Here is a 10,635-nt window from a genome sequence, read left to right on the forward strand (position 1 = left end):
AGCCCAACATCTAGAGGAAAAGCCAAATATATAGATTTAAAACTCAAAATCTAGAGATAAAGCCGAACACCTAAATGTAAAGCAAAACATCTAGATGTAATCCAAACATCTAGAGGTAAAGCCTAACATCTAGAGGTGAAGCACAACATATAGAGGTATAACCCAACATCTAGAGATAAAGACCAACATCTAAATGTAAAGCAAAATATCTAGATGTAAAACCCTACATCTAGAGGTAAAGTCCAATATCTAGACCTAAAGACCAACATCTAGAGGTAAAACCCAACATCTAGTGGTAAAGCCCAACGTCTGGAGGTAAAGCCCAGATTCTAGAGAGAAGCCAAAAATCCAGATGGAAAACCCAAAATCTAGAGGTAAAGCCCAACATCTACAGGTAAATCCAGATATCTAGGGGTAAAGCCCAACATCTAGAGGAAAAGCCAAATATATAGATATAAAACCCAAAATCTAGAGGTAAAGCCCAATATCTAGACGTAAAGCCCAAAATCTAGATGAAAAGCACAACTTCTAGATCTAAAGCCCAACATCTAGAGGTAAAGACCAACATCTAGAGGTAAAACCCAACATCTAGAGGTAAAGCCAGATATCTAGAGGTAAAGCCCAATGTCTGGAGGTAAAGCCCATCATCTAGTCCTACAGCCCAATGCCTGCAGGTATAGCCCAACTTACAGAGGTGAAGGCAAACATCTAGATGTAAAACCCCAAATCTAGAGGTAAAGCCCAACATCTAGAGGAAAAGCCAAATATATATATATTTAAAACCCAAAATCTAAAGGTATAGCCCAACATCTAGAGGTAAAGCCAGATATCTAGGGGTAAAGGCCAACATCTAGAGGAAAAGCCAAATATATAGATTTAAAACCCAAAATCTAGAGGTAAAGCCCAATATCAAGACGTAAAGGCCAAAATCTAGATGTAAAGCCCAGCTTCTTGATCTAAAGCCCAAAATCTAGATGTAAAGCCCAAATTCTAGATCTAAAGCACAACATCTAGAGATAAAGACCAATATCTAGAGGTAAAACCCAACATCTAGAGGTAAAGCCAGATATCTAGAGGTAAAGCCCAACATCTAGAGGAAAAGCAAAATATATAGATTTCAAACCCAAATTCTAGAGTTCAATCCCAACATCTAGAGGTAAATCCCAAAGTCTAGATGTAAAGCTCAACTTCCAGATTTAAAGTCAAAAATCTAAATGTAAATACCAATACCTAGAGGTAGAGCCCAAAATGTAGAGGTAAAGCCCAACATCTAGAGATAAAGCCAGATATATAGATCTAAACCCCAAAATCTAGAGGTGAAGCCCAATATCTAGACGTAAAACCCAAAATCTAGATGTAAAGCCCAAATTCTAGATCTAAAGCCCAACATCTAGAGGTAAGGCCCAATATTTAGAGTTTAAGCTCATCATTTAGAGGTAAAGCCCAAAATCTAGAGTTAAAGCCCAACTTCTAGAGGTAAAGCCCATCATCTAGTCCTACAGCCAAATGTCTGCAGGTAAAGCCCAACTTACAGAGGTGAAGGCAAACATCTAGATGTAAAACCCAAAAACTAGAGGTAAAGACCAATATCTAGACGTAAAGCCCAAAATCTAGATGTAAAGACAGATATCTACAGGTAAAGCCCAACATCTAGAGGAAAAGCCAAATATATAGATTTAAAACCCAAAATCTAGAGGTAAAGCCCAATATCTAGATGTAAAGCCCAAAATCTAGATGTAAAGCCCAACTTCCAGATCTAAAGCCCAACTTCTAGATCTAAAGCCCAAATTCTAGATCTAACACCCAAAATCTCGAGGTAAAGACCAATATCTAGTGGTAAAACCCAACATCTAGAGGTAAAGCCAGATATCTAGAGGTAAAGCCCAACATCTAGAGGAAAAGCAAAATATATAGATTTCAAACCCAAATTCTAGAGTTCAATCCCAACATCTAGAGGTAAAGCCCAACTTCCAGAGTTAAAGTCCAAAATCTAGAGGTAAACACCAATACCTAGAGTTAGAGCCCAAAATCTAGAGATAAAGCCCAACATCTAGAGATAAAGCCAGATATATAGGTTTAAAATCCAAATCTGGAGGTAAAGCCCAACATCTAGAGGTAAAGCCCCAAATCTAGATGTAAAGCCCAATTGCTAGATCTAAAGCCAAATACTCTAGAGGTAAAGCCCAACATGTAGAGGTAAAGACTAAGATCTAGAGGTGAATTCCAATATCTAGTGTTAAAGGCCGACACCTAGAGTTAAAGCCAAACATCTAGATGTAAAACCCAACTTCTAGAGGTAAAGCCCATCATCTAGTCCTACAGCACAATGTCTGCAGGTAAAGCCCAACTTACAGAGGTGAAGGCAAACATCTAGATGTAAACCACAAAATCTAGGGGTAAAGACCAATAACTAGACGTAAAGCCCAAAATCTAGATGTAAAGACAGATATCTACAGGTAAAGCCCAACATCTAGAGGAAAAGCCAAATATATAGATTTAAAACCCAAAATCTAGAGGTGAAGCCCAATATCTAGACATAAAGCCCAAAATCTAGATGTAAAGCCCAAATTCTAGATCTAAAGCCCAAAATATAGATGTAAAGCCCAACTTCTAAATCTAAAGCCCAACATCTAGAGGTAAAGCCCAATATTTAGAGTTTAAGCTCATCATTTAGAGGTAAAGCCCAAAATCTAGATGTAAAGCCCAACTTCTAGAGGTAAAGCCCATCATCTAGTCCTAGAGCCCAATGTCTGCAGGTAAAGCCCAACTTACAGAGGTGAAGGCAAACATCTAGATGTAAAACCCAAAATCTAGAGGTAAAGCCCAATATCTAGACGTAAAGCCCAAAATCTAGATGTAAAGCCCAACTTCCAGATCTAAAGCCCAACTTCAAGATCTAAAGCCCAAATTCTAGATCTAACACCCAAGATCTAGAGGTAAAGACCAATATCTAGTGGTAAAACCCAACATCTAGAGGTAAAGCCAGATATCTAGAGGTAAAGCCCAACATCTAGAGGAAAAGCAAAATATATAGATTTCAAACCCAAATTCTAGAGTTCAATCCCAACATCTAGAGGTAAAGCCCAACTTCCAGAGTTAAAGTCCAAAATCTAGAGGTAAACACCAATACCTAGAGTTAGAGCCCAAAATCTAGAGATAAAGCCCACATCTAGAGATAAAGCCAGATATATAGATTTAAAATCCAAAATCTGGAGGTAAAGCCCAACATCTAGACCTAAAGCCCCAAATCTAGATGTAAAGCCCAATTGGTAGATCTAAAGCCAAATACTCTAGAGGTAAAGCCCAACATCTAGACGTAAAGCCAGATATCTGACGGTAAAGCCCAACATCTAGAGGAAAAGCCAAATATATAGATTTAAAACTCAAAATCTAGAGATAAAGCCGAACACCTAAATGTAAAGCAAAACATCTAGATGTAATCCAAACATCTAGAGGTAAAGCCTAACATCTAGAGGTGAAGCACAACATATAGAGGTATAACCCAACATCTAGAGATAAAGACCAACATCTAAATGTAAAGCAAAATATCTAGATGTAAAACCCTACATCTAGAGGTAAAGTCCAATATCTAGACCTAAAGACCAACATCTAGAGGTAAAACCCAACATCTAGTGGTAAAGCCCAACGTCTGGAGGTAAAGCCCAGATTCTAGAGAGAAGCCAAAAATCCAGATGGAAAACCCAAAATCTAGAGGTAAAGCCCAACATCTACAGGTAAATCCAGATATCTAGGGGTAAAGCCCAACATCTAGAGGAAAAGCCAAATATATAGATATAAAACCCAAAATCTAGAGGTAAAGCCCAATATCTAGACGTAAAGCCCAAAATCTAGATGAAAAGCACAACTTCTAGATCTAAAGCCCAACATCTAGAGGTAAAGACCAACATCTAGAGGTAAAACCCAACATCTAGAGGTAAAGCCAGATATCTAGAGGTAAAGCCCAATGTCTGGAGGTAAAGCCCATCATCTAGTCCTACAGCCCAATGCCTGCAGGTATAGCCCAACTTACAGAGGTGAAGGCAAACATCTAGATGTAAAACCCCAAATCTAGAGGTAAAGCCCAACATCTAGAGGAAAAGCCAAATATATATATATTTAAAACCCAAAATCTAAAGGTATAGCCCAACATCTAGAGGTAAAGCCAGATATCTAGGGGTAAAGGCCAACATCTAGAGGAAAAGCCAAATATATAGATTTAAAACCCAAAATCTAGAGGTAAAGCCCAATATCAAGACGTAAAGGCCAAAATCTAGATGTAAAGCCCAGCTTCTTGATCTAAAGCCCAAAATCTAGATGTAAAGCCCAAATTCTAGATCTAAAGCACAACATCTAGAGATAAAGACCAATATCTAGAGGTAAAACCCAACATCTAGAGGTAAAGCCAGATATCTAGAGGTAAAGCCCAACATCTAGAGGAAAAGCAAAATATATAGATTTCAAACCCAAATTCTAGAGTTCAATCCCAACATCTAGAGGTAAATCCCAAAGTCTAGATGTAAAGCTCAACTTCCAGATTTAAAGTCAAAAATCTAAATGTAAATACCAATACCTAGAGGTAGAGCCCAAAATGTAGAGGTAAAGCCCAACATCTAGAGATAAAGCCAGATATATAGATCTAAACCCCAAAATCTAGAGGTGAAGCCCAATATCTAGACGTAAAACCCAAAATCTAGATGTAAAGCCCAAATTCTAGATCTAAAGCCCAACATCTAGAGGTAAGGCCCAATATTTAGAGTTTAAGCTCATCATTTAGAGGTAAAGCCCAAAATCTAGAGTTAAAGCCCAACTTCTAGAGGTAAAGCCCATCATCTAGTCCTACAGCCAAATGTCTGCAGGTAAAGCCCAACTTACAGAGGTGAAGGCAAACATCTAGATGTAAAACCCAAAAACTAGAGGTAAAGACCAATATCTAGACGTAAAGCCCAAAATCTAGATGTAAAGACAGATATCTACAGGTAAAGCCCAACATCTAGAGGAAAAGCCAAATATATAGATTTAAAACCCAAAATCTAGAGGTAAAGCCCAATATCTAGATGTAAAGCCCAAAATCTAGATGTAAAGCCCAACTTCCAGATCTAAAGCCCAACTTCTAGATCTAAAGCCCAAATTCTAGATCTAACACCCAAAATCTCGAGGTAAAGACCAATATCTAGTGGTAAAACCCAACATCTAGAGGTAAAGCCAGATATCTAGAGGTAAAGCCCAACATCTAGAGGAAAAGCAAAATATATAGATTTCAAACCCAAATTCTAGAGTTCAATCCCAACATCTAGAGGTAAAGCCCAACTTCCAGAGTTAAAGTCCAAAATCTAGAGGTAAACACCAATACCTAGAGTTAGAGCCCAAAATCTAGAGATAAAGCCCAACATCTAGAGATAAAGCCAGATATATAGGTTTAAAATCCAAATCTGGAGGTAAAGCCCAACATCTAGAGGTAAAGCCCCAAATCTAGATGTAAAGCCCAATTGCTAGATCTAAAGCCAAATACTCTAGAGGTAAAGCCCAACATGTAGAGGTAAAGACTAAGATCTAGAGGTGAATTCCAATATCTAGTGTTAAAGGCCGACACCTAGAGTTAAAGCCAAACATCTAGATGTAAAACCCAACTTCTAGAGGTAAAGCCCATCATCTAGTCCTACAGCACAATGTCTGCAGGTAAAGCCCAACTTACAGAGGTGAAGGCAAACATCTAGATGTAAACCACAAAATCTAGGGGTAAAGACCAATAACTAGACGTAAAGCCCAAAATCTAGATGTAAAGACAGATATCTACAGGTAAAGCCCAACATCTAGAGGAAAAGCCAAATATATAGATTTAAAACCCAAAATCTAGAGGTGAAGCCCAATATCTAGACATAAAGCCCAAAATCTAGATGTAAAGCCCAAATTCTAGATCTAAAGCCCAAAATATAGATGTAAAGCCCAACTTCTAAATCTAAAGCCCAACATCTAGAGGTAAAGCCCAATATTTAGAGTTTAAGCTCATCATTTAGAGGTAAAGCCCAAAATCTAGATGTAAAGCCCAACTTCTAGAGGTAAAGCCCATCATCTAGTCCTAGAGCCCAATGTCTGCAGGTAAAGCCCAACTTACAGAGGTGAAGGCAAACATCTAGATGTAAAACCCAAAATCTAGAGGTAAAGCCCAATATCTAGACGTAAAGCCCAAAATCTAGATGTAAAGCCCAACTTCCAGATCTAAAGCCCAACTTCAAGATCTAAAGCCCAAATTCTAGATCTAACACCCAAAATCTAGAGGTAAAGACCAATATCTAGTGGTAAAACCCAACATCTAGAGGTAAAGCCAGATATCTAGAGGTAAAGCCCAACATCTAGAGGAAAAGCAAAATATATAGATTTCAAACCCAAATTCTAGAGTTCAATCCCAACATCTAGAGGTAAAGCCCAACTTCCAGAGTTAAAGTCCAAAATCTAGAGGTAAACACCAATACCTAGAGTTAGAGCCCAAAATCTAGAGATAAAGCCCACATCTAGAGATAAAGCCAGATATATAGATTTAAAATCCAAAATCTGGAGGTAAAGCCCAACATCTAGACCTAAAGCCCCAAATCTAGATGTAAAGCCCAATTGGTAGATCTAAAGCCAAATACTCTAGAGGTAAAGCCCAACATCTAGACGTAAAGCCAGATATCTGACGGTAAAGCCCAACATCTAGAGGAAAAGCCAAATATATAGATTTAAAACTCAAAATCTAGAGATAAAGCCGAACACCTAAATGTAAAGCAAAACATCTAGATGTAATCCAAACATCTAGAGGTAAAGCCTAACATCTAGAGGTGAAGCACAACATATAGAGGTATAACCCAACATCTAGAGATAAAGACCAACATCTAAATGTAAAGCAAAATATCTAGATGTAAAACCCTACATCTAGAGGTAAAGTCCAATATCTAGACCTAAAGACCAACATCTAGAGGTAAAACCCAACATCTAGTGGTAAAGCCCAACGTCTGGAGGTAAAGCCCAGATTCTAGAGAGAAGCCAAAAATCCAGATGGAAAACCCAAAAACTAGAGGTAAAGCCCAACATCTACAGGTAAATCCAGATATCTAGGGGTAAAGCCCAACATCTAGAGGAAAAGCCAAATATATAGATATAAAACCCAAAATCTAGAGGTAAAGCCCAATATCTAGACGTAAAGCTCAAAATCTAGATGAAAAGCACAACTTCTAGATCTAAAGCCCAACATCTAGAGGTAAAGACCAACATCTAGAGGTAAAACCCAACATCTAGAGGTAAAGCCAGATATCTAGAGGTAAAGCCCAATGTCTGGAGGTAAAGCCCATCATCTAGTCCTACAGCCCAATGCCTGCAGGTATAGCCCAACTTACAGAGGTGAAGGCAAACATCTAGATGTAAAACCCCAAATCTAGAGGTAAAGCCCAACATCTAGAGGAAAAGCCAAATATATATATATTTAAAACCCAAAATCTAAAGGTATAGCCCAACATCTAGAGGTAAAGCCAGATATCTAGGGGTAAAGGCCAACATCTAGAGGAAAAGCCAAATATATAGATTTAAAACCCAAAATCTAGAGGTAAAGCCCAATATCAAGACGTAAAGGCCAAAATCTAGATGTAAAGCCCAGCTTCTTGATCTAAAGCCCAAAATCTAGATGTAAAGCCCAAATTCTAGATCTAAAGCACAACATCTAGAGATAAAGACCAATATCTAGAGGTAAAACCCAACATCTAGAGGTAAAGCCAGATTTCTAGAGGTAAAGCCCAACATCTAGAGGAAAAGCAAAATATATAGATTTCAAACCCAAATTCTAGAGTTCAATCCCAACATCTAGAGGTAAATCCCAAAGTCTAGATGTAAAGCTCAACTTCCAGATTTAAAGTCAAAAATCTAAATGTAAATACCAATACCTAGAGGTAGAGCCCAAAATGTAGAGGTAAAGCCCAACATCTAGAGATAAAGCCAGATATATAGATCTAAACCCCAAAATATAGAGGTGAAGCCCAATATCTAGACGTAAAACCCAAAATCTAGATGTAAAGCCCAAATTCTAGATCTAAAGCCCAACATCTAGAGGTAAGGCCCAATATTTAGAGTTTAAGCTCATCATTTAGAGGTAAAGCCCAAAATCTAGAGTTAAAGCCCAACTTCTAGAGGTAAAGCCCATCATCTTGTCCTACAGCCAAATGTCTGCAGGTAAAGCCCAACTTACAGAGGTGAAGGCAAACATCTAGATGTAAAACCCAAAAACTAGAGGTAAAGACCAATATCTAGACGTAAAGCCCAAAATCTAGATGTAAAGACAGATATCTACAGGTAAAGCCCAACATCTAGAGGAAAAGCCAAATATATAGATTTAAAACCCAAAATCTAGAGGTAAAGCCCAATATCTAGATGTAAAGCCCAAAATCTAGATGTAAAGCCCAACTTCCAGATCTAAAGCCCAACTTCTAGATCTAAAGCCCAAATTCTAGATCTAACACCCAAAATCTCGAGGTAATGACCAATATCTAGTGGTAAAACCCAACATCTAGAGGTAAAGCCAGATATCTAGAGGTAAAGCCCAACATCTAGAGGAAAAGCAAAATACATAGATTTCAAACCCAAATTCTAGTGTTAAATCCCAACATCTAGATGTAAAGCCCAACTTCCAGAGTTAAAGTCCAAAATCTAGAGGTAAACACCAATACCTAGAGTTAGAGCCCAAAATCTAGAGATAAAGCCCAACATCTAGAGATAAAGCCAGATATATAGGTTTAAAATCCAAATCTGGAGGTAAAGCCCAACATCTAGAGGTAAAGCCCCAAATCTAGATGTAAAGCCCAATTGCTAGATCTAAAGCCAAATACTCTAGAGGTAAAGCCCAACATGTAGAGGTAAAGACTAAGATCTAGAGGTGAATTCCAATATCTAGTGTTAAAGGCCGACACCTAGAGTTAAAGCCAAACATCTAGATGTAAAACCCAACTTCTAGAGGTAAAGCCCATCATCTAGTCCTACAGCCCAATGTCTGCAGGTAAAGCCCAACTTACAGAGGTGAAGGCAAACATCTAGATGTAAAACCCCAAATCTAGAGGTAAAGCCCAACCTCTAGAGGAAAAGCCAAATATATATATATTTAAAACCCAAAATCTAGAGGTAAAGCCCAACATCTAGAGGAAAAGCCAAATATATATAGATTTAAAACCCAAAACCTAGAGGTAAAGCCCAATATCTAGACGTAAAGCCCAAAATCTAGATGTAAAGCCCAAATTCTTGGTCTAACACCCAAAATCTAGAGGTAAAGACCAATATCTAGAGGTAAAACCCAACATCTAGAGGTAAAGCCAGATATCTAGAGGTTAAGCCCAACGTCTGGAGGTAAAGCCAGATATCTAGAGGTAAAGCCCAACATCTAGAGGAAAAGCCAAATATATAGATTTCAAACCCAAATTCTAGAGTTCAATCCCAACATCTAGATGTAAAGCCAACTTCCAAAGTTAAAGTCCAAAATCTAGAGGTAAAGACCAATACCTAGTGTTAGAGCCCAAAATCTAGAGATAAAGCCCAACATCTAGAGATAAAGCCAAATATATATATTTAAAATCCAAAATCTAGAGATAAAGCCGAACATCTAAATGTAAAGCAAAACATCTAGATGTAATGCAAACATCTAGAGGTAAAGCCTAACAACTAGAGGTGAAGCACAACATATAGAGGTATAACCCAACATCTAGAGATAAAGACCAACATCTAAATGTAAAGCAAAACATCTAGATGTAAAACCCTACATCTAGAGGTAAAGTCCAATATCTAGACCTAAAGACCAACATCTAGAGGTAAAACCCAACATGTAGTGGTAAAGCCCAACGTCTGGAGGTAAAGCCCAGATTCTAGAGAGAAGCCAAAAATCCAGATGGAAAACCCAAAATCTAGAGGTAAAGCCCAACATCTACAGGTAAATCCAGATATCTAGGGGTAAAGCCCAATATCTAGAGGAAAAGCCAAATATATAAATATAAACCCCAAAATCTAGAGGTAAAGCCCAATATCTAGACGTAAAGCCCAAAATCTAGATGAAAAGCACAACTTCTAGATCTAAAGCCCAACATCTAGAGGTAAAGACCAATATCTAGAGGTAAAGCCCAACGTCTGGAGGTAAAGCCCATCATCTAGTCCTACAGCCCAATGTCTGCAGGTAAAGCCCAACTTACAGAGGTGAAGGCAAACATCCAAATGTAAAACCCAAAATCTAGAGGTAAAGCCCAACATCTAGAGAAAAAGCCAAATATATAGATTTAAAACCCAAAATCTAGAGGTAAAGCCCAATATCTAGACGTAAAGCCCAAAATCTAGATGTAAAGCCCAGCTTCTAGATCTAAAGCCCAAAATCTAGATGTAAAGCCCAAATTCTATCTCTAACACCCAAAATCTAGAGGTAAAGACCAATATCTAGAGGTAAAACCCAACATCTAGAGGTAAAGCCAGATATCTAGAGGTAAAGCCCAACATCTAGAGGAAAAGCAAAATATATAGATTTCAAACCCAAATTCCAGAGTTAAATCCCAACATCTAGAGGTAAAGCCCAAAGTCTAGATGTAAAGCCCCAAATTCCAGATTTAAAGTCAAAAATCTAAATGTAAATACCAATACCTA

Source organism: Leptosomus discolor, unplaced genomic scaffold, assembly GCF_034619465.1.
Source record: "Leptosomus discolor isolate bLepDis1 unplaced genomic scaffold, bLepDis1.hap2 HAP2_SCAFFOLD_31, whole genome shotgun sequence".
In the NCBI taxonomy this organism is placed as follows: domain Eukaryota; kingdom Metazoa; phylum Chordata; class Aves; order Leptosomiformes; family Leptosomidae; genus Leptosomus; species Leptosomus discolor.